General features: G+C 41.4%; 1 protein-coding gene, 1 long non-coding RNA gene, 1 other non-coding gene and 1 pseudogene across 3 annotated transcripts in view; 2 read left to right on the forward strand and 2 right to left on the reverse strand.

Annotated features, from left to right (window-relative positions):
• SPP2 (secreted phosphoprotein 2) overlaps positions 1-21,593 on the reverse strand; it is a 553,934-nt gene that overhangs the window by 268,176 nt on the left and 264,165 nt on the right. The gene's annotated exons all lie outside the window — the stretch shown is intronic.
• Positions 1-21,593, reverse strand: part of LOC121818818 (uncharacterized) — a 32,078-nt gene that overhangs the window by 8,352 nt on the left and 2,133 nt on the right. The gene's annotated exons all lie outside the window — the stretch shown is intronic.
• LOC114111345 (small nucleolar RNA U2-19) lies at positions 5,291-5,370 on the forward strand. The gene has a single exon (XR_003587416.1). It is a non-coding gene; the product is annotated as a small nucleolar RNA U2-19 (small nucleolar RNA).
• Positions 5,547-5,610, forward strand: LOC114111335 (small nucleolar RNA U2-30; annotated as a pseudogene).

A 21,593-nucleotide genomic window follows, 5' to 3' on the forward strand; every position in this document is an offset into this window, starting at 1 on the left:
GCCATCTCATCCTCTGATGCCCTTTTCTCTTATGCCCTCAGTCTTTCCCAGCACCGGGAACTTTTCCAATGAGTCAGCTGTTCGAATCAGATGGTCAAAAATACTGGAGCTTCAGCTTCAGCATCAGTCCTTCCAATGAGTAGTCAGGGTTGATTTCCCTTAAAACTGACTAGTTTGACTGTGAGTGTATTAATACGTGTGTGTTGTTTACTTACCCAAAGTCAGTTCTAATGTACTTTGCCTAGATTGTTTTCACAAACAGAAAAGATTCCATAGGCATAGAAAGACTGTTTGGAATGAGGTCTATCTACCAGTGATTAATGGTGGTTATCTCAGAAGGATGAAATTCAGAAACATTCTTTTTCTGATTTGTATGGTCTTGCATTTTATAATACTAAATAAAACATTGTAGTCCTGGGCTAGAATAACAATAATAAAAATTCATGACTGGAACTGTTTAAGTGGGATATTTTTACAGGGTTGTTTATAAAAGGACTCAATGAAAAAATAAAAACTTCTTAGAAAATAAAATCATATACTTAAAACTCTCAATTAAAAAAATTGTGTCTGAATAGACTGTTTTCCAAAGAAGACATGTAGGCCAACATGTACGTGAAAATATGCTCAGCATCATTAATTATGGGGGAAATGCAAATCAAAGCTACAGTGAGATGTCACCCTGCACCTGTCAGAATGGCTATAAAAAGACAGCAAATAGGTGTAGAGAAAAGGGAACCTGGTGCACTGTTGGTGTGAATGTAAATTGCTACAGCCATTATGGAAAACAGTAAGGAGATTCCTCCAAAAATTAATAATACAACTGCTGTATGACATAGCAATTTCAATCCTGGGTGTTTATCTGAAGAAAACAAGAGCATGAATCAGAAAAGACGTATGCACTCCTGGGTTCATTGCAGCATTATTTACAATGACCAGGATACGGAAGCAACCGAAGTGCCCACCAATAGACGAATAGTTGAAGACAATGTGGTGTATATATATATACATACACATGGTGGACTAGTACTCAGCCATAAAAAAGAATGGAATCTTGCCATTTGCAACACCATGGGTGGACCTACAGGGTATTATGCTAAGTGAAATAAGTCAGGGAAAGACAAATACTGTGTGGTTTCCCTTATACGTGAGGCCTAAAATATGAAGCAAATGAACAAACAGGGAGAATCATAGATACAGAGCTCGGAGAGGAGGCTGCCAGAGTGGAGGGGGTTTGGGAGAGGAGAGAAATAGAGGGAAAAATTAGGAGGCACAAACGCTCGGTAACAAAAGAAATGAGTCACAGGTATAAAAGGCACAGTGTGGGGGATGTAGTCAATAATTAGGTAATATTTTTATATGGTGACACGTGACAATTAGACTTATCGTGGTGATCATTTTGAAAGATCAAACCCCTATGTCGCATACACAGTGTTGTAAATCAATTATACTTCAAAACAAACTAACAAACTCATAGGAAAAGAGATGAGATTTGTGGTCACCAGAAGCAGGGGTTACAGGGAGGGGGAAATGGATGAAAGCAGTCTAAGAGTACAAACTTCTAGTCATCAAATAAGCAAGTACTACAAAAGTAACATTCGCTGGATCATGGAAAAGCAAGAGAGTTCCAGAAAAACATCTATTTCTGCTTTATTGACTATGCCAGAGCCTTTGACTGTGTGGATCACAATAAGCTGTGGAAAATTCTGAAAGAGATGGGAATACCAGACCCTGACCTGCCTCTTGAGAAATCTGTATGCAGGTCAGGAAGCAACAGTTAGAACTGGACATGGAACAACAGACTGGTTCCAAATAGGAAAAGGAGTATATCAAGGCTGTATATTGTCACCCTGCTTATTTAACTTCTATGCAGAGTACATCATGAGAAATGCTGGACTGGAAGAAACAGAAGCTGGAATCAGGATTGCCGGGAGAAATATCAATAACCTCAGATATGCAGATGACACCACCCTTATGGCAGAAAGTGAAGAGGAACTCAAAAGCCTCTTGATGAAAGTGAAAGAGGAGAGCGAAAAAGTTGGCTTAAAGCTCAACATTCAGAAAACAAAGATCATGGCATCCGGTCCAATCACTTCATGGTAAATAGATGGGGAAACAGTGGAAACAGTGTCAGACTTTATTTTTGGGGCTCCAAAATCACTGCAGATGGTGATTGCAGCCATGAAATTAAAAGACGCTTACTCCTTGGAAGGAAAGTTATGACCAAGCTAGATAGCATATTCAAAAGCAGAGACATTACTTTGCTCACTAAGGTCAGTCTAGTCAAGGCTATGGTTTCTCCTGTGGTCATGTATGGATGTGAGAGTTGGACTGTGAAGAAGGCTGAGCACCAAAGAATTGATGTTTTTGAACTGTGGTGTTGGAGAAGACTCTTGAGAGTTCCTTGGACTGCAAGGCGATCCAACCAGTCCATTCTGACGGAGGAGATCAACCCTGGGATTTCTTTGGAAGGAGAATGATGCTAAAGCTGAAACTCCAGTACTTTGGCCACCTCATGAGAAGAGTTGACTCATTGGAGAAGACTTTGATGCTGGAAGGGATTGGGGGCAGGAGGAGAAGGCAACAACAGAGGATGAGATGGCTGGATGGCATCACGGACTCGATGGACGCAACTCTGAGTGAACTCCGGGAGTTAGCGATGGACAGGGAGGCCTGGCGTGCTGCGATTCATGGGGTCGCAAAGAGTCGGACATGACTGAGCGACTGAACTGAACTGAACAAAAGTAATGTACAACTCGATGAGGATAATAGCACTGCTGTATGTTACATAGGAAAGTTAAAAGAGTGAATGCTGAGAGTTCTTATCACAAAAGAAAAATACCTTCTAATCAATTTATGTAATGTTATATCAGATGATGGATTTCCACTGAAATTATTATGATAATTATTTCATAATGTATGTAAGTTAAAAAATGGTACAAATGAACTTATTTACAAACAGAGTCACAAATGTAGAAAACAAACTTACGGTTACCAGGAGGGAAAAAAGGGGGAAGAATAAGTTGGGAGATTGGGATTGACATGCATATACTACTGTATCATTGTTCAGTTGCTCAGTAGTGCCCAGCTCTATGAGACCCCAAGGACTGCAGCACACCAGGCTTCCCTGTCCTTCACTACCTCCCAGAATTTGCTCAAACTCATGTCCATTGAGCCAGTGATGCCATCCAACCATTTCATCCTCTGTTGCCCCCTTCTGCTTTTGCCTTCAATCTTTTCCAGCAGCAGGGTCTTTTCAAATGAGTCAGTTCTTTGCATCAGGTAGCCAAAGGATTGGAGCTTCAGCTTCAGCATCAGTTCTTTCCAAAGAATATTCAGGACTGATTTCCTTTGGGACTGACTGGTTTTATCTCCTTGCAGTCCAAGGGACTCTCAAGAGTCTTCTCTTGAGAGAAGACACAGTTTGAAAGCATCAGTTCTTCAGTGATCAGCCTTCTTTATAGTCTAGCTCTCATATCTGTACATGATTACTGGAAAACTACAGCTTTGACTACATGGACCTTTATCAGCAACACTGCTATATATAAAATAGTTAATTAATAAGAACCTGCTGCATAGCACAGGGAACACTATTCAGTATTCTGTAATAACCAAAAGAATCTTAAAAAGAATCTTAAAAATCTGATTCACTTTGCTGTACAGCAAAAACTAACACAGCTTTGTAAATCAACTACACTTCAATAAAGATTAAAAAATCATTATGCTTTATACTTTATACAGTACTGTATAGTCAATTATTATCTCAATAAAGCTGAAAGAAAACCTGCACCTATAAGTGAGGGTTAACATGAGAAGTTAAGAAAGGCCTGAGTGGATATCCTAAACTCTGGTGTAAATGCTCCCTGGGTTCAGCTCTGGGAACTCTGTGAATACCCTGTGAGTTTCACTCCCTGCACCAATAAGGGCTCTGACCCCTCCAGGATGGGGAGGTGAGCTGGAAGAACCCATGCCTATTTCTCCCTGCGCCCACCCTCCGGCCACACTTCTTGAGATAAAGTCCTTGAGAGTGCCCTAAAGCAGTCAAAGCCCCTTCTCCCCCTTGATGGATCATCTTCACACCGAGACAAGAATTTGCGTCAAGAGACTTGAAAGATAAACACCAGGGTTCCTCACCTGCGCCCAGTGTGGGCTGGGCAGGCAGCATTGGTCTGGACCTTCTCAAGATCCAGGCCTTATCACTGATGGCTGGTCTTTCTCACTGTGCTCCATCCTGACCTGCCGTTGCCCAGACGTCAGCTTTTCAGCAACAGAGACTTCAAAGAGCAGAGCCTCACCAGCCGTGCTAGAGAAGCTGGTCTCCTCCATGCAGTATGTGCAGCTCAGAGGTTTCTATTCTGCAAGCATGGAGCTCTCATCTCAGCTTCCTTAGGGAATGGGATATCTGATGGGGCTGCATTCTTGTGAAAGGAAAAGCCCCTTCCACACTGAAACAGAGCTTAAAACAAAGTTTTCCATCACGCAGAAAACCTGAGGATTTGTCCATTGAACTTTTCACCCAAAACTGTGTATTTAAACCTGCTGAAGATTTCTGCTGTGTTGCCTAGACAATAAAAGAAATACAATTTTCACCTGGGATTCTGAGTGAGTTCCCACTGATTCTTTTCCGTGGTGGTCTTTCCTGAGTTGCTCCCCACTCCCACCCTTTGGGACTAGATTCCTTCCTTAACTCTATATAGATTGACCCCAAGGATAAAATGCAACATTCACTGTAGCCTTTCCAAACTCTATATAGATTGACCCCAAGGACAAAATGCGACATTCACTGCAGCCTCTCCAGATTGTCAACCTCAGCGCTGTTTCCAGTGTTTGCTAGAACCTAAGCAGAAGTGAAGAGGAACAGCACACACGCACGCCCACACACACACACACACACACGCACGAGCACACCGCCCCAGGCTTTGCAGGCAGGACCATCAGCTACAAAATTAACGGTGATTTCTCAAGGGAGCTGATGACATTCTCTTTCAAGTTTCCGGGTTGCTGGACATTCACAGATGCTAAGTAGGGCGATGACCCAGGCCTTTGAAGTTTCCAGCCCCACAGGTTGGAAAGGCAGTGTGATTTAGAATGGTCAGCAGGGGGGAAGAGCAGTTAAGTAGAGCTCCCCCTCAGACAGATAAAGGCAACCCAGGGGCTTGGGCAGCTTGATGCCTTCTGCGCCTGGTAGATCCAAAAGAGGAGGGTTCCCAGGGGGCAGAAATGGACACAGCGATGGGATTGCTAATATGCCCTAGGATGAGAAGATGATTCTTTGCATAAAGATTAAAGCAATTGTCGATGATGAAAACAGCCAAATCTGAGCATCAAAAGATCTCTTGGTGTCCCTAATCCATGATCTCTATAGTTCTGAGAAGCAAAAGGATAATTTAAAACAATAAGGAGTGTGTGTGTGTGTGTGTGTGTGTGTGTGTGTGTGTGTGTGCCTGCCTGTGTGTAAAGGCGACAGTGGGTAACTGAGGACTTACTGATGGAGTGAGTGTGTGTGTGTGTGTGTGTGTGTGTGTGTGTATGAAAGACTAATCAGTTCCGAGCAATGATGAAAATATTTTACTATGGATCTTTATGAAGGTTTCTACACTTGATCTGAGCTCAGAATTAAAAGAAAAAGATTAAAGCAATTATTTTTGTTTAACGGTTCTCAGAATGAAGAGGGAGTTTGTGGGGGAAGGCTTTTGGAAGTGGATGGAGGAAGAAACTCTCTGTTCATCAAGACTTGCCTATTTCTATTTGCACTTCCTTCCATAAGCACAGACCAGGGATCCTTGATCAAAACTCTGTCAACTACTCACTACTAACTACTGTCAACTACTAACTACTCATGCCTTTCTCACTGCGGAGCAGGCTGCCCGTGTCCAGATGCTAAGGTTTATCATCCCTCTGCCTGTTTGGAGTAACAGCAAATTCCTCAAAGCTACCGTCTCCACAGAGGCATTCTGTGATCTCATGAAAATAGACTTAGGTGGTTTCTGGATTAGCACTGTCTGGCCACACGTGGTGACCCTTAAATTTGAAAGTAGGTGTTATTGGGGATCCTCCCGGGGAAGAAAAAAATTAAGCAGAGGTGAAATTTATAGAAGAGTCAATCCAACTTCACTTTCAAAGCCCCAGGCAGATAGAGGCCACCAGGGCTGGGACACCTCCTTGTCTCCCTGGAATTGAGTTACTGGGCTCTTCTCCGGGGGCCTTGTCTGAGCAGGAGCTGTTCTGACGGATAGACAGAAGCCCCAGCTCTGTTGGGAACATCCAGGACAGGGTTTCCTGGAGGCTGCTTCCCCTGTCGAGGGCCACAGAATGTCTTAGTTATGAAAACAGGCCCTACTTAGGAAAATTATAAGAAATCATTTATAATAAACAGGATTTAAAAAATAGAGTCTTGATTTAGGCTTGATTTTTATTTCCAATTCAGAGTTTATAAATCTGTGACTTCAAAACACTGTAAGCTTCAGTTTTCTCAGCTTTAAGATGAGTATTCTTCTCTTAAAACAGTTTTTTATTGGAGTACAGTTGATTTACAATGTGGTAGTTCTATGTATGCACATATCCACTCTTTTTAGATTCTTTTCCCATAGAGGTCTTTACAATGGCACCCCACTCCAGTACTCTTGCCAGGAAAATCCCATGGATGGAGGAGCCTGGGAGGCTGCGGTCCATGGGGTCGCTAAGAGTCGGACTAGACTGAGCAACTTCACTTTCACTTTCCACGTTCATCTATTGGAGAAGGAAATGGCAACCCACTCCAGCATTCTTGCCTGGAGAATCCCAGGGACAGTGGAGCCTGATGGGCTGACGTCTGTGGGGTCACACAGAGTCAGACACGACTGCAGTGACTTAGCAGCAGCAGCATAGGTCTTTACTGATTGTTGAATAGAGTGCCCTGTGCTATGAAGCAAATCCTTATTAGTTGTCTGTTTCATATATAGTAGTGTTTATATGTCAGCCCCCATCTCCCAGTTTATCCCTGCCCTCCCATCCCTGCTTTCTCCCCTATAACCATAAGTTTTTCTACATCTGTGACTCTATTTCTGTTTTTTTTTTTTAAGGGATATTCTCTTACACTTGTTTCTCTTCTGCTTGTTTTAAGAATTAAGTGAGACAAACAAATAAACTATTTTACAGTAAGATGTGCTTGTCCCCTAATAAGTGTTACTAAATGTAAACTATTGTGAAAGTGTTGCAGAAATACTATGAATATGACACAGCTCAGTTCAGTTCAGTCCCTCAGTCGTTTCCGACTCCTTGTGATACCATGGACTGCAGCATGCCGGGTCTCCCTGTCCATCACCAACTCCGAGTTTACCCAAACTCATGTCCATTGAGTCAGTGATGCCATCCAACCATTTCACCCTCTGTCGGCCCCTTCTCCTCCTGCCTTCAATCTTTCCCAACATCAGGGTCTTTTCAAATGAGTCAGCTCTTCACATCAGGTGGTCAAAATATTGGACACAGAGTAGGTCTTCAACAAATGCTCATTTCTATGTGTTTGTAAGTGAAATAATGCTCATACTCTTTTAGAAAGATTGTTGTTATTATTTAGTTGCTAAGTTGTGTCCAGCTCTCTTGTGATCCCATGGACTGTAGCCCACCAGGCTCTTTTGTTCATGGGATTCTCCAGGCAGGAACCCTGGAGTGGGTTGCCATTTCCTTCTCCAGGGGGTCTTCCTGACCCAGGGATTGAACTGCTGTCTCCTGCATTGGACTGCGGGTTCTTTACCACTGAGCCCCCAGGGAAGCCCTTTAGAAAGATACCAGGAGCCAAAACCCTCTCCCAGCCATCTTACCAATAAGTTTAAACATGAAGAAGGTCTGTTTGTTTCAGGGAGATATTTCTGTTTTTCTAGCTTATGAATGGATGAAATGATCCTTTCTCCTTTTTCCCTTAGGAAGCCAGCATTGAACTTAATGTTATGCTTACTTATTCTATTGTTTATATGACCCCTTGAATGACTGAGGAGTGCATTGCCCAGTGTCCAGCTGCATCAGCACAGTAGAGCCTGGGGATCTGTCCGCCCTGCGAACACAGCCAGAGAGAGGCAAGGCTAGATCTCTGGTTGGCTGGCTTTTTCAGAGGCAGAGAGAAGAGCCTGCTGTCTCTGTTTTGTGGTTGTTGTTTGGGGCTCTCTGCGGGGATAGGGGAGACATTAAGGGTAAAGGAATTGTCCCTTTATTATGGTTTATTTTAAATAGCTTCAAGGGGCTCTTTATTGTTTCTTTGTTTTGTTTGCTCCAATTGCTTCAAAGCTGGAATGTCTTTCTTGGGAACAGAAGATGAGGTTAGCAGAGTACTAAACAATTCAAAGGAGGATGAAGTTGGTGAGTGGACAATGTTGCTTTTTGAGAAACAGTGAAGAGAGAGGAGATAAAAAAAAATAATTGGTATTGTATTTATTATGGTAAGAGATATAACTGACACTTGAATTCAAAACCTTGGTAAAGAAAAAGATGGTTTGTACCTCTGGGAATAAATCATCTCACACTTTTTCAGATGAAGCAATCACCTGGATGAGTTTCTTTAAAAAGTTGATTCACAAGGCTTCCCTGGCGGTTCAGTGGTAAAGACTCCACACTCCCAATGCAGGGGGTATGGGCCTGGGTTCAATTCTTGGTCAGGGAACTAGGAACTCACATGCCTCAGCCAAGACCGGCACAGTCAAATATATATATATATATTTAAATGTAAAACACAGTTGATTCACAAGGCCCATCCCAAGGGGAACTGCTCATTCTGTGCACCTGTAGAAGTATGCATTTTAACCTAGGCCCCTGGAAGGCTGGAGCAAGGTACCTTAAGAATGCTCACTTAACACAACACAAAAGTTCACAGACAGCTGGTAACTTCATTGTGTGCGATGATTACTTTGCTCTGGATTCCTCACCCCCTGAGGTCTTTGGGGACTCTACCAACGAAGATTGCACCAAGGAGGATAAAAGAGGAGCAGAAGCTTTTCATCCTTCCTGGAAAAATAGCTCCAAGCACTTTGGCAGATTGACCGGCTGGGTTGAGGCCTGGGATATTGGGAAGGAGGAAATGGAATCAGTCCACATAGAAAGTTGCTCAGGACAGTGGCCGCAGGGTCCCTGGGCAGTGTTTAACCCACCCCCAGATGCAAACAGCCTTACAGAACGGCCTCTGATAGGGCCCCCCACCTGGCCTGAGGAGTCAAGTAAGGTGCACACAGCACAGGTGTCCACAGGCAATGTGAGTTCAAAGATACAAGAGGAACTGGAAAGATTCACGGTTTATGAGAACAACAAAAGCCAAGGTGGGCTGAAATCCCACTAAGGAAAGAGATACATCTCTATAGATATTATGAGGTCTATAAGGTCGTATTTACACAGAGATGGCACCATAAACCTAAACGGATTCACAGTTATAAATAACTTCAAGTAGTCAGCTTGAGGCTTTGAGATATTGTGCAGTTCACTACTCACCAGGGAAGGGGTGAGACTCTTCTGTGAGAAGTGGGGAGGGGTCAGAGTGTTTTCAAAGTATTTTGCAGACCTGATACTGTTACTAGGCAAGGAAAGGGCTATAGGATAAAATGTTCAGAAGACTCTGGGTTAAAATAAATGGAATATGATTTTGTTTTTTTATGGCAAAACTTCTCTCTATTCATTGCAGATCTGTGGGTTTGACCGCTAGACCCCTTTGGCAAAGATCATCTTTCAAAATTAGTATCTCCTGGACTGGTTCTGGGAAATGCTGGACCACACAGCTCCAAGTGTCTCCTCCAGCTCTTACAACCCGCAGCCCACAGAGAAGTGAGACATGGGAAAGCCCACAGATGCTGCTGTGAGAGCAGCAGGAAGAGAGATGGCTGTCCAAAACCCTGCAGGCAGCTAGCACACAAAATGAAACACTCAACGTAAAAAAATCCATACATACTGCTCACAAAATAATTGCCTCTCCAGAGAGCATATCAAGTAGAAAAGAAAATCGCTAGTGTGTGTCCTCAAGACTCGAAATGAAAAGCTACTCAGGTGCATTTGTAGTGTACACATTACAAAAAGAAATCACACTGCTGCAAGAGAAGAAAGGACCCCCATTTAGTAAATGGCAAGTCTCACTGAAGGACAAATAAATGCAGTGGCCCTCTGTGACGTCCAAATTCTGACGGGCCTCAAGGAATCAGACACAGTCATGCCATCAGCAATCGGACCCCACAGAGCAAGGCAGCCCCTTCTCAGGAGAGCACAGTCTGCTCTACTTCACCCACAACAGCAGCAGCCTGGGGTGGTGGGCAGTGTCCAGGGAGGTCGGAGAAGAGAGACAAAATGGACACAGACAAGAATACCTTGTACTTTCTGTTTTCCTTCTTTTCCATTTTTCTTTCCTTTCTATAGGCAATGATTTGGCAAATTCAGAATCTTGGTCAATGAAATGTGATAAATAAGGATCATTAGAGCAATGCTAAATTTTGCAAATTGAGTAAAGATAAAATTAAGAGAAGACAGCTTTAAGGAAGGCAAAATTACAGCAAAGTGAGCTTCAACTTAGAGAAAAAAAGAAAAGTGTAGACCTCATTTTACCAGGAAATGAGAGTATTAGCTCTAGCTTGAAATAGGCCAGTAGCTTCATTTTTCTGTACCTCGGTTCTTTCCTTTACAGTATAATGTCAGCACATACTGGGACTTCAACAACTTGGAGGTCTTAAATAGGGAATGATAATTTTACTGTAAGGGAGAAAGGCTACTTTCTTTAAAGAACACAATATAAATCTCAAAGAAACAACTAGAATCATATTTAAAGCTGAAATGCTCCAGAAAGATCTGTTTAAGATAAGACAGGAAATGGTGCTCATTATCACCACTCCTCTTTAACTTTATTCTAGAAATTATAGCCAATGCAATAAGACATGTGAGAAAAATAGCTTTCTCAGAGAGAGAAAAATGCCTACTGTCAGAAGACTACATAATTGTCTACCTAGAAATCCCAAAATAACCAACAAAAATAGCCAACATCAAAAAAGTAGAATTATAACTAAAAAAAATAGAACTTAGAAAGACATATATGTTAATGATTGTTATTCAAAACATACTAATGACTCTTAAAATTCAACAATAAGAAAACAATCTGATTTTAGAAATGGGCTGAATGTTTTAACACCCCACCAAAAATGAATTGCAGATGGCAAACATAGAAAGATACTCCATATTGTATACCAACAGGAAAATGCAAATTAAAACAATGAGATAGGACTACACACCTATTCGAATGGCCCAAATTTAGAACATCAACAACACCAAGTGCTGAATGTATGCTGGAATGAAGAATGATACAGCCACTTTGAAAGTCTGACTTTTTTTTTTTTAAATAAAACTAAGCATATTCTCACCATATAATCCAGCAATCCCACACTTTGGTATTTATCTGAAGGAGTTGAAAAGCTGTGTTCACACAAAAGCCTATGTAGGGAAGTTGTTTAGTTGCTAAGTCGTGTCCAACTCTCACGACCCCAAGGACTGTAGCCTGCCAGGCTCCTCTGTCCATGGGACTTTCCAGGCAAGAATACTGGAGTGGGTTGCCATTTCCTTCTCTAGGGGATCTTCCTGACTCAGGAATCGAATCCTCATCTCCTGCATTGGCAGGCGGATTCTTTATTAATACCACTGAGACACCAAGGAAACTCACAAGGACGTTTGTAGTAGCATTATTTATAACTGTCAAAATTTGGAAGCAACAAAGAGTTTCTTCAGTAGGTAAAGAATGAATAAACTATGGTATATTCAGGAAACAGAATATTATTCAGCACTGAAAAGATATGAGCTATCAAGGCTTGAAGAGACATGGAGGAAACTTAAATATATATTACAAAGAGAAGGAAGCCAACTGGAAAAGTCTGAATGCTATACGACTAAAACTATATGATATTCTGGGAAAGTAAAAACTATGGAAGCAATAAAAAGATCAGAGACTGTCAGGGTGGTTGTTGGGGAGGGGTGAGGGACAAAAGAACAGAAAAAGTACAGAGTGTTTTTAAGGCAGTGAGACAATTCTATGTGATACTGTGGATACACATCACTATGCTGCTGCTGCTAAGTCGCTTCAGTCGTGTCTGACTCTGTGCGACCACCTAGACGGCGGTCCACCAGGCTCCGCCGTCCCTGGGATTCTCCAGGCAAGAACACTGGAGTGGGTTTCCGTTTCCTTCTCCAACGCATGACAGTGAAAAGTGAAAATGAAGTTGCTCAGTTTCACACATCACTATAAATTTATCCAAACCCATAAAATAGACAACACTGAGAATGATCTCTAATGTAAACTATGGACTTTGGCTGATCATACTGTGTCGGTGTAGGTTCATTTGTAACAAATACAGCACTGGGCTGGGATATTGACAATAGGGCTGGCTGTGCATGTGTTGGAGCAGGGAGAATTTAAGACATTTTTCTTGACTTTCTGCTCGATATTGCCATGAGCCTGAAACTGCTCTAAAAAATAAGCTCTATATTTTAAAAAGAACTCAATAGCTTGTGAGATGTACCTAAATAAATGGGAACCTCCTTATGAATGGCAATATCTAGAAGGAAGAAAAATTCACTGTATCTATGTATTCAACAAACTGAGGGTTGAAAAGAATTGCTGGAGGCTTTCAAAAAGCAAAACTTCAGTTTGCTATGCACTGAGAACTGTTAACATAGTATTTACATTGTGTTTATAACTATTTATATAGCTTTTACATTGTATTAGGTATTTAAGTAGTCTAGAGATCATTTTGGAGAAGGACATGGCAACCCATTCCAGTACTCTTGCCTGGAAAATCCCATGGATGGAGGAGCCTGGTAGGCCACAGTCCATGGGGGTCATGAAGAGTCGGGCACGACTGAGTGACTTGACTTTCACTTTTCACTTTCATGCACTGAAGAAGGAAATGGCAACCCACTCCAGTGTTCTTGCCTGGAGAATCCCAGGGACAGAGGAGCCTGGTGGGCTGCTGTCTATGGGGTCGCACAGAGTCGGACACAACTGAAGCGACCTAGCTGCAGCAGCAGCAGAGATCATTTAATTTATTCAAGAGGATGTGCACAGGTTGTATGTAAATACTATGTCACTTTATATACGGAACTTGAGCATTGTCAGACTTGGTATCCACAGAGGTCTTGAAACTGTATACAACCTTGTAGATTATGCATACATGTACAAACATGCCTTATGTATATCCAGGAATAAACTTAGCATAAAAGTGTAAGAATCCATTCAAGGAGAAAAGACAACTATAAAAGACATCTAACAATAAATAACTGAAGAGGCTTGGAGAAACCTACCGGGTTCTTGGATGGAAAATCTCTTCAGTGTTGTAAATATAATGCTTTACCCCAAATTGGCTATAGGTTCAATGAGAGGCCAGTGAGCTTCCATTTTTCTTTTTAATATAATGACAAAGTGATCCTAAAGATAATCTGAAAAAATAAACAGGTGGAAGACCTAGTAATTTCTTTTAAACATGAGTAATGATAAAGGCCTTAAAACATATTATAAACATAAAGTACTTAAAATATAAATACATCTAAATACAGGAGACAGCTCAGTCACAACTTAATGTGAAAACAGTGACATAATAAATTAGTGGAAAAAGAAGAATCACTCAATTGTGCTGAGAACATGGTTAGCATCTTAAGAATAAACAAATGAAATTCAATCCTTACCTAATGTAGTCTAAAAACTAAAGTAACAAGTTAAAGAATTTTAAAAATAAAAATGAAAAGCATCTGCTTTCTTGGTGTGCATTAGGAGAAACTTTCTAGAAACAAGTGCAATGCAAGGATTTACAAATTTAAAGATCAATACTTCTAGAATCAGAAAATTTTAAACATATAATTTTTGATAATGAGAATGTTACAAATTAGACTTATAGATGAGAACTAATGTTATAGTCAGGGTCACATTTATAGCCTTAAGTTCTATTATAATTAAGAAAAAATTGAAATACAGACACTAAACATTCAGGAAAGGAAATTATAACAAAATTCAGAAAAAAACTAATTTGAGAAAATAGTAAAAAGAAAATAATGAAACAAATACACATAAATAAGCTAAAGGCAGCTTTGGACAAATAAATCCTTCTTTAAGAAACAATTAACAAAACAGATGACATTAGACTGCTTGCATCATGAGGATAGGAATCCTACACATTTCATTGACCTTGGGATCCTCAACACAGAAAAGATTGCCTATAATTTAGTAAGCCAACAAAAACCACCTTTGAAAGAATAAAAATAGACATACAACTTAAAAGTATAGTGAAAAGGTGACAGAAAACAATCATAAAATTAAGAAAAATGTGGAGATAGCATGATAGGGAAGTTGAAAATTTAAATATTTCCATAAATTTAAAAATCTCTATGAAATAGAAAACACTGTTTATCAAAATGAAGCCAACAAGAAAAAAAAAATCCTAAAGTAAAATCCATGAGAAACTTGTTTAAAATATCTCCAAATAAGAATCTAAGGCCAGCCAATTCAATCTGTGACTATTACTTTAAAATCAGAAAAACCGACAATATTCATGCAGTGTGAACTGTTCCGAACTTTAGTTTTTAAAAGTGTGTGTGGAGGCAAGAAGGAAGGGAAGGACAACTCAAGCTATAAACTGAGGAAGGACGTATTTATAATATTATAAATATTAGCCATCTCGCATCTCATGCTTAAAATGTTTTGGCTATCAAAACATTTTAAATATTTTTATATGTCAAGAAATGTCATAAGGAATGATGAGCAAAGTAACAGACTTGGAAAAATACTGGTCACTCCAAGAGATAATTAGAGAAAGGAAAGTATATTCCTGACCCTGTATGTTCTCTCACTAAGCAAATATATGCAACAAAAGAAGAGATACAAATAGATTATAAACATTGTTTAAATATCAGCAGCATTAGGGGCTTAAAAATATTAAACAAGATCAAATTTGCAAACATGAAAAGAAAAGATAATACCCAGTTTTGACCAGGGTTGTAGGAAATAGTATTCACATATAAGGCTAGTTGGAGGTAAATTTGAGTAACTTCTGTAGAGGATGATTTGGCAATATGCCTCAAAAGTCTTAAAAATATTCAAACCTATCAACTCCTAAACCCCACTTTTTGGAATAATGCTTTTTATCCAATATGTAATATCTTGTTGGGATAAGCAGAGTATACCCAGGTTGCACCAAAGATGTTCATTTTAGCATTACTCAAAAATATGGAACCATGTCTGATATTTTGTTGATATAAATGCTTCAAAGTGTTTTCAATTTCATTCTCTCATTTAATTCTCAGAAAATCTCTTGTGGTAAGATTATAATGCCCATTACAAAGCTTTAAAAATGATAAATATTTCAGGTAAGTTATGGAACATACTTGAAGCCCTTGGGCTAATTGAGCAGGAGCTTGGACTGAGCCCAGGTCTCTGGAGGTCTGGTCCACATGGTCTCTACCATGTTAGGATCCTAGAGATGGATCTTAGAAATTACATGGTTCGTGCAAACCCCAAGGTTGGATCAGTAACTTAGGCTGGTTAGCAAATGACTGAGCATATCCGCCTTCTTCCTACAACAATAATCTGCAGACTGTATCAAATGTTGGTCTCTAATTCTCAGAACAGAGCAGAGAATGGTTTTGAGGACAAAACCACAGGAAAAAGATTTGGGGGATGCTAAGAAGTACACTAGAAGTTTGTTTCAGGAAATACCCAGCTTCCTCAACAAAAATATTTTTATTTTAAAATAAAGTAGTAGCATCATTCCTTTAAATTATTAATATCCATGCATGTACGCTAAGTCATTTCAATCATATCCAACTCTGCAACTCTATGGACTGTAGCCTGCCAGGCTCCTCTGTCCATGGGATTTCCCAGGCAAGAGTACTGGAGTTGGTTGCCATTTCTTTCTCCAGGGGATCTTCCTGATTCAAGAAGTGAAACTGCGTCTCCTGCCTCTCCTGAATTGGCAGGTGAATTCTTTACTACTGAGCCGCCTAGGAAGTCCTTTAAACTATTCAATAGACTTTAAATATCAGAATGAGTTAATATACACTATCATCCAAACACCCTCTTCCAACAACACAAGAGAAGACTCTACACATGAACATCACCAGACGGTCAACACTGCAATCAGATTGATTGTACTCTTTGCAGCCAAAGATGGAGAAGCTCTATACAGTCAGCAAAAACAAGACCAGGAGTGGACTGTGGCTCAGATCATGAACTCCTTATTACCAAACTCAGACTTAAATTGAAGAGAGTAGAGAAAACCACTAGACCATTGAGGTATGATCTAAATAAAATCCCGTGTGATTATATAGTGGAAGTGAGAAATAGATTTAAGGGACTAGAGCTGATAGACAGAGAGCCTGATGAACTATGGATGGAGCTTCGTGACATTGTACAAGAGACAGGAATCAAGACCATCCCCATGGAAAAGAAATGCAAAAAAGCCAAATGGCTGTCTGAGGAGGCCTTACAAATAGCTGTGAAAAGAAGAGAAGTGAAAAGCAAAGGAGAAAAAGAAATATATAAGCATCTGAATGCAGAGTTGCAAAGAATAGCAAGGAGAGATAAGAAAGCCTTCCTCAGCAATCAATGCAATGAAATAGAGGAAACCAACAGCATGGGAAAAACTAGAGATCTCTTCAAGAAAATTAAAGATAGCAAAGGAACATCTCATGCAAAGATGGGCTCGATAAAAGAAAGAAATGGTATGGAGCTAACAGAAGCAGAAGCTATTAAGAAGAGGTGGCAAGAATACACAGAAGAACTGTACAAAAAGATCTTCATGACCCAGATAATCACAATGGTGTGATCACTCACCTAGAGCCAGACATCCTGGAATGTGAAGTCAAGTGGGCCTTAGAAAGCATCACCATGAACAAAGCTAGTGGAGGTGATGGAATTCCAGTTGAGCTATTTCAAATCCTGAAAACAGTGAAAGTGCTGCACTCAATATGCCATCAAATTTGGAAAACTCATCAGTGACCACAGGCCTGGAAAATGTCAGTTTTCATTCCAATCCCAAAGACAGGCAATGCCAAAGAATGCTCAAACTACCATACAATTGCACTCATCTCACATGCTAGTAAAGTAACACTCAAAATTCTCCAAGCCAGACTTCAGAGTGAACCTCCAGATGTTCAAGCTGGTTTTAGAAAAAACAGAGGAACCAGAGATCAAATTGCTAACATCTGCTGGATCATGGAAAAAGCAAGAGAGGTCCAGAAAAACATCTATTTCTGCTTTATTGACTATGCCAAAGCCTTTGACTGTGTGGATCACAATAAACTGTGGAAAATTCTGAAAGAGATGGGAATACAGACCACCTGACCTGCCTCTTGAGAAACCTATATGCAGGTCAGGAAGCAACAGTTAGAATTGGACATGGAACAACAGACTGGTTCCAAATAGGAAAAGGAGTACGTCAAGGCTGAATATTGTCTCCCTGCTTATTTAACTTATATGAAGAGTACATCATGAGAAACACTGGGCTGGAGGAAGCACAAGCTGGAATCAAGATTGCCAGGAGAAATATCAATAACCTCAGATATGCAGATGACACCACCCTTATGGCAGAAAGTGCAGAGGAACTAAAAAGCCTCTTGATGAAAGTGAAAGAGGAGAGTGAAAAAGTTGGCTTAAAGTTCAACATTCAGAAAATGAAGGTCATGGCATCTGGTCCCATCACTTCATGGCAAATAGATGGGAAAACAGTGGAAACGGTGTCAGACTTTTTTTTGGGGGGGGGGGCTCCAAAATCACTGTAGATGGTGATTGTAACCATGAAATTAAAAGACTCTTACTCCTTGGAAGGAAAGTTATGACCAGCCTAGACAGCATATTAAAAAGCAGAGCCATTACTTTGCCAACAAAGGTCCATCTAGTCAAGGCTATGGTTTTTCCAGTGGTCACGTTTGGATGTGAGAGTTGTACTGTGAAGAAGGCTGAGCGCCGAAGAGTTGATGCTTTTGAACTGTGGTGTTGGAGAAGACTCTTGAGAGACCCTTGGATGGCAAGGAAGTCCAACCAGTCCATCCTAAAGGAGATCTGTCCTTGGTGTTCATTGGAAGGACTGATGCTGAAGCTGAAACTCCAATATTTTGGCCACCTCATGTGAAGAGTTGACTTACTGGAAAAGACTCTGATGCTGGGAGGGATTGGGGGCAAGAGAAGTGGATGACAAAAGATGAGATGGTTGGATGGCATCACCGATTCAATGGACATGAGTTTGGGTAAACTTCGGGAGTTGGTGATGGACAGGGAGGCCTGGCATGCTGCGATTCATGGGGTCGCAAAGAGTCAGACAGGACTGAGCGACTGAACTGAACTGATCATCCATTAAAACACAACCAGCAAGAAAAAATTCTTCTTTAGCCATTGAAAATTTTGCATGCTTCCCTTTCTCTTTGAATTCGTATTTCCATTCCTATAGAATTTAATCTGATGTGAAACATTTTTTGTTTGAAAGTATTCCATTGATTACATGTCTCTGAATCAAAAACGAACGTGCCCATGAGCAGGAGCTAAAATATGCTTTTAATATCCCGTGTCCATATGCATTGTGATGCTAAAAATTACCTCTGGGTCACATTACCATTACAATTATTAGTAGCAAAGAACTGACCAAAATACAAGTAGATTTCATATTTTGATGAATAAATATTAAAGGGGAAATGTTACCAGAAATTTCTCTCTTCACGAGATGAATGATGCTATCTCAGTTTCCAATTGTTTCATGAGTAGGAGTATTCTCTTTCTAGAATGAGTTAGAATTCACAATGAAACTACTTCTATGTTTTTCACTTTTACAACTATCAGCACTAAGGATTTTTCTCTTGCATGCAGAAGTTGGTTTTTCAAATTTTTAAATTTAATTTTTTTAATCAGTCAGTGTCACTCAACTCTGAATTTTCTGAGTTATGTGCCAAAATCATGCACTGCTTTTTCATCAAGAAAGAGAATAATTTTAATAATAATCAACTGTTGACTTTTTGGAAAGCAAACATAGAAACTGCCACCTGGTGTGTGAAAGGATTTTTATCTAGCCATTAAAGCCTTTCAACGTTTTCAAGACCATCACTGACATTAAATGGAGAAGGAAATGGCAACTCACTCCAATAATTTTTGACTGGAAAATCCTATGGACAAAAGAGCCTGGTGGGCTACACTCCCTGGGGTCACAAAGAGTCAGATATGACTTAGCAACTAAACAACAACCAACATTAAAATGTCTTTTTGCAAAGAATCCTGTAGGTGAGTAGGAGGCAGTTCCTTTTTGAAATATACCAAACAGGGAGTGCAAGAGGGGAACCCCAACTTCATCACCTGTTGAGGACACTGAAACTCTCCAGATGACTCAATTCCTCCTGCCTGATCCCCACTGGAAACTCTTCTCATTTCTGTGGGTTTGTGGTCCCCTGGCTGAAGACCTCTGGTCAACAGGGCTGCTGAAAACCTGAATCAGGAACCGTAGTCAAAAAGAATAATCAAAGAGGCTCCAGGCTAGGATGGCAGACTGACCATCAGAGTCTAGTTTTGTTCTCTCCAAACAACACCCAGTCTCATTTTGCTAGATCAGTGAAAGACTGGGGAGGAATTAGCGGGGGGAGATGGAGACAGGGCCCCAGGTGAGCAGGAGCAAAGATGAAAACATGGCCACACAACTTTGGGAAAACTGGAAAGAAGATGGGTGCAGTGATGACTGAAGAGCTTAAAAAGTTGACTTCACTTTCAGGAAAGAAGCTGAGAACAATCTGACTCTGAAACGCCCTGGGAAGAATCAGCTCTAGGTACCTGTGGAGCTGGGGGTGAACCCAGGACAGCCTGTGTGTGCTGACGGAGGACAGTACTTTCAGAATGGAACCCTGTGACTCTGGAGGCCCACCGGGTGAGGTCTGCGTCCTGGAGTCACTGATGGATGGTCTGTCTTTTACTCAAGGACGGAACTCCTGGGTCAGCCTGACCCATCTGGGCTTGACTTCTTTGTGTGTTGATGAGGTTTCTATTCTCCCCTCAACATACTGGCCCCTGGTCCACCTGAGATCCTTAATTTTACCCTATGAAAGTGTTCACACGTGGCCTCCTTGACAGCTGGAGGTGAGCCAGCAAGCTTAGAAGCTTAGAAAGCGTGAACAGCTCCCTGACCTTGTTCCTGCTGTGGTCCCCAGTCCACCCCTCCCATCTGCCTGATGCCCCAGCTAGGATGGTCCTTGTGGCTCCCAGAACCCACTCAAGATCTTGCTTATGGCTCCCCCAGAAGGGGCTCTTGTAAACTCTCAGGAAAGTGGAAGCCAGGCTCTACAATACAGATGGTTCCATTTGCTCTCCTGGGAGCTTTCAGTTCCAAGCAGGGTTACAATCTTTTCTTTATGTCATAAGCACTAAATTTGTGCTTATTACCTCATTTCTCTAAACCAAACTACACATTGCTCAGAAATATATACATAGGTGGTAAAACAATAAAGAAAGCAAGGGTGTGTCTAGCCTGAAAGTACAGGAAGGAAGTTCTTGGTGAGAGGCACCAGGCAGCCTGGCCGGACTGCTAATGCCTTATTTTTTATCATGAAGGTGGATGCACGGGTGTTTGTTTTATTACTGGCTTTCAATGTTTGTATTTATTTCATACACATGCACACACACACACACACACACACACACACACTCTGCTGAGAGCTCAGCCAGTGCTAATAATTCCCCCAAGGAGGACCAATTCAGAATCCCTGCATGACTGAGATTCTGACCTGAACATTAAGGAGCAGCTCAGGGCTTTGGTGACCCTCTTACGATGTCACTCTGGGTGTCCTGCTGCAGAGACCATCCAGTTTCCCTGGTAAGTCTGCAGGTGCTTTGACCTCAGCTCCAGAGGCATTGCTGGAGAAGAGCTTCTCTTCTTGGGAATCTGCCCTCCCCAACCCCTCCTTGTCTACCAGTGACTTTTTCCTCCACGTTTCCTTCAAAGCATCCTGCCTTTCTTCCTTTCGAAGAAATAGGGCAACCAAACCGCCATCAGTCTGGAGAAACCTATGCAAGCTCCTTTCCTCTCCAACTGCCTGGGTTTGAGGCCTTAGAAGCCTTGACTTAGGGAGTCAGTGACGCAAGCATTCTCACTACTGGAAGTGCTGCCTCCCCCAGAGGAGAGCAATTTGGGGACCAGTTCTGGATAGTTAGTGAGCCTCAGGCACTGCTGTCAGACTGCAGATGGCATATCCTGGTTCTGTGGCCATGCCTAGCTTGATTCTCCTGCCTCTGCTTGTTCCCTCATCTTTACAGAAGATGCTGAGATGCAGCCCAGTAACATGCCCAGTAACACTGGTCCTTCTGGCCCCGCTTAGTTCTCAGATTTCCAAGCCACTGTCACGTGCTACTGAACGCCAGGGTGAGGGTGTGCTCCTCTTGGCCATGGAAAAGTGGCTTCCAGGAAACATCCCATATGATGACACTGCATGGACGCAGTGCTGGTGGTTCTGAGATTGGGTGGAGCAAGACTTCGTCATTCAAGGCTCATTTTGGATTCTCCCCCTCTGTTAACACCCCAGGGTTTACAGCACATAAGCTTTCATGAGGAAGGCTGCTCTCCAATCACACTTTCCTCCTTCTCACCATTTAGACTGGC

The sequence above is a fragment of the Ovis aries genome, chromosome 1 (assembly GCF_016772045.2).
Source record: "Ovis aries strain OAR_USU_Benz2616 breed Rambouillet chromosome 1, ARS-UI_Ramb_v3.0, whole genome shotgun sequence".
In the NCBI taxonomy this organism is placed as follows: domain Eukaryota; kingdom Metazoa; phylum Chordata; class Mammalia; order Artiodactyla; family Bovidae; genus Ovis; species Ovis aries.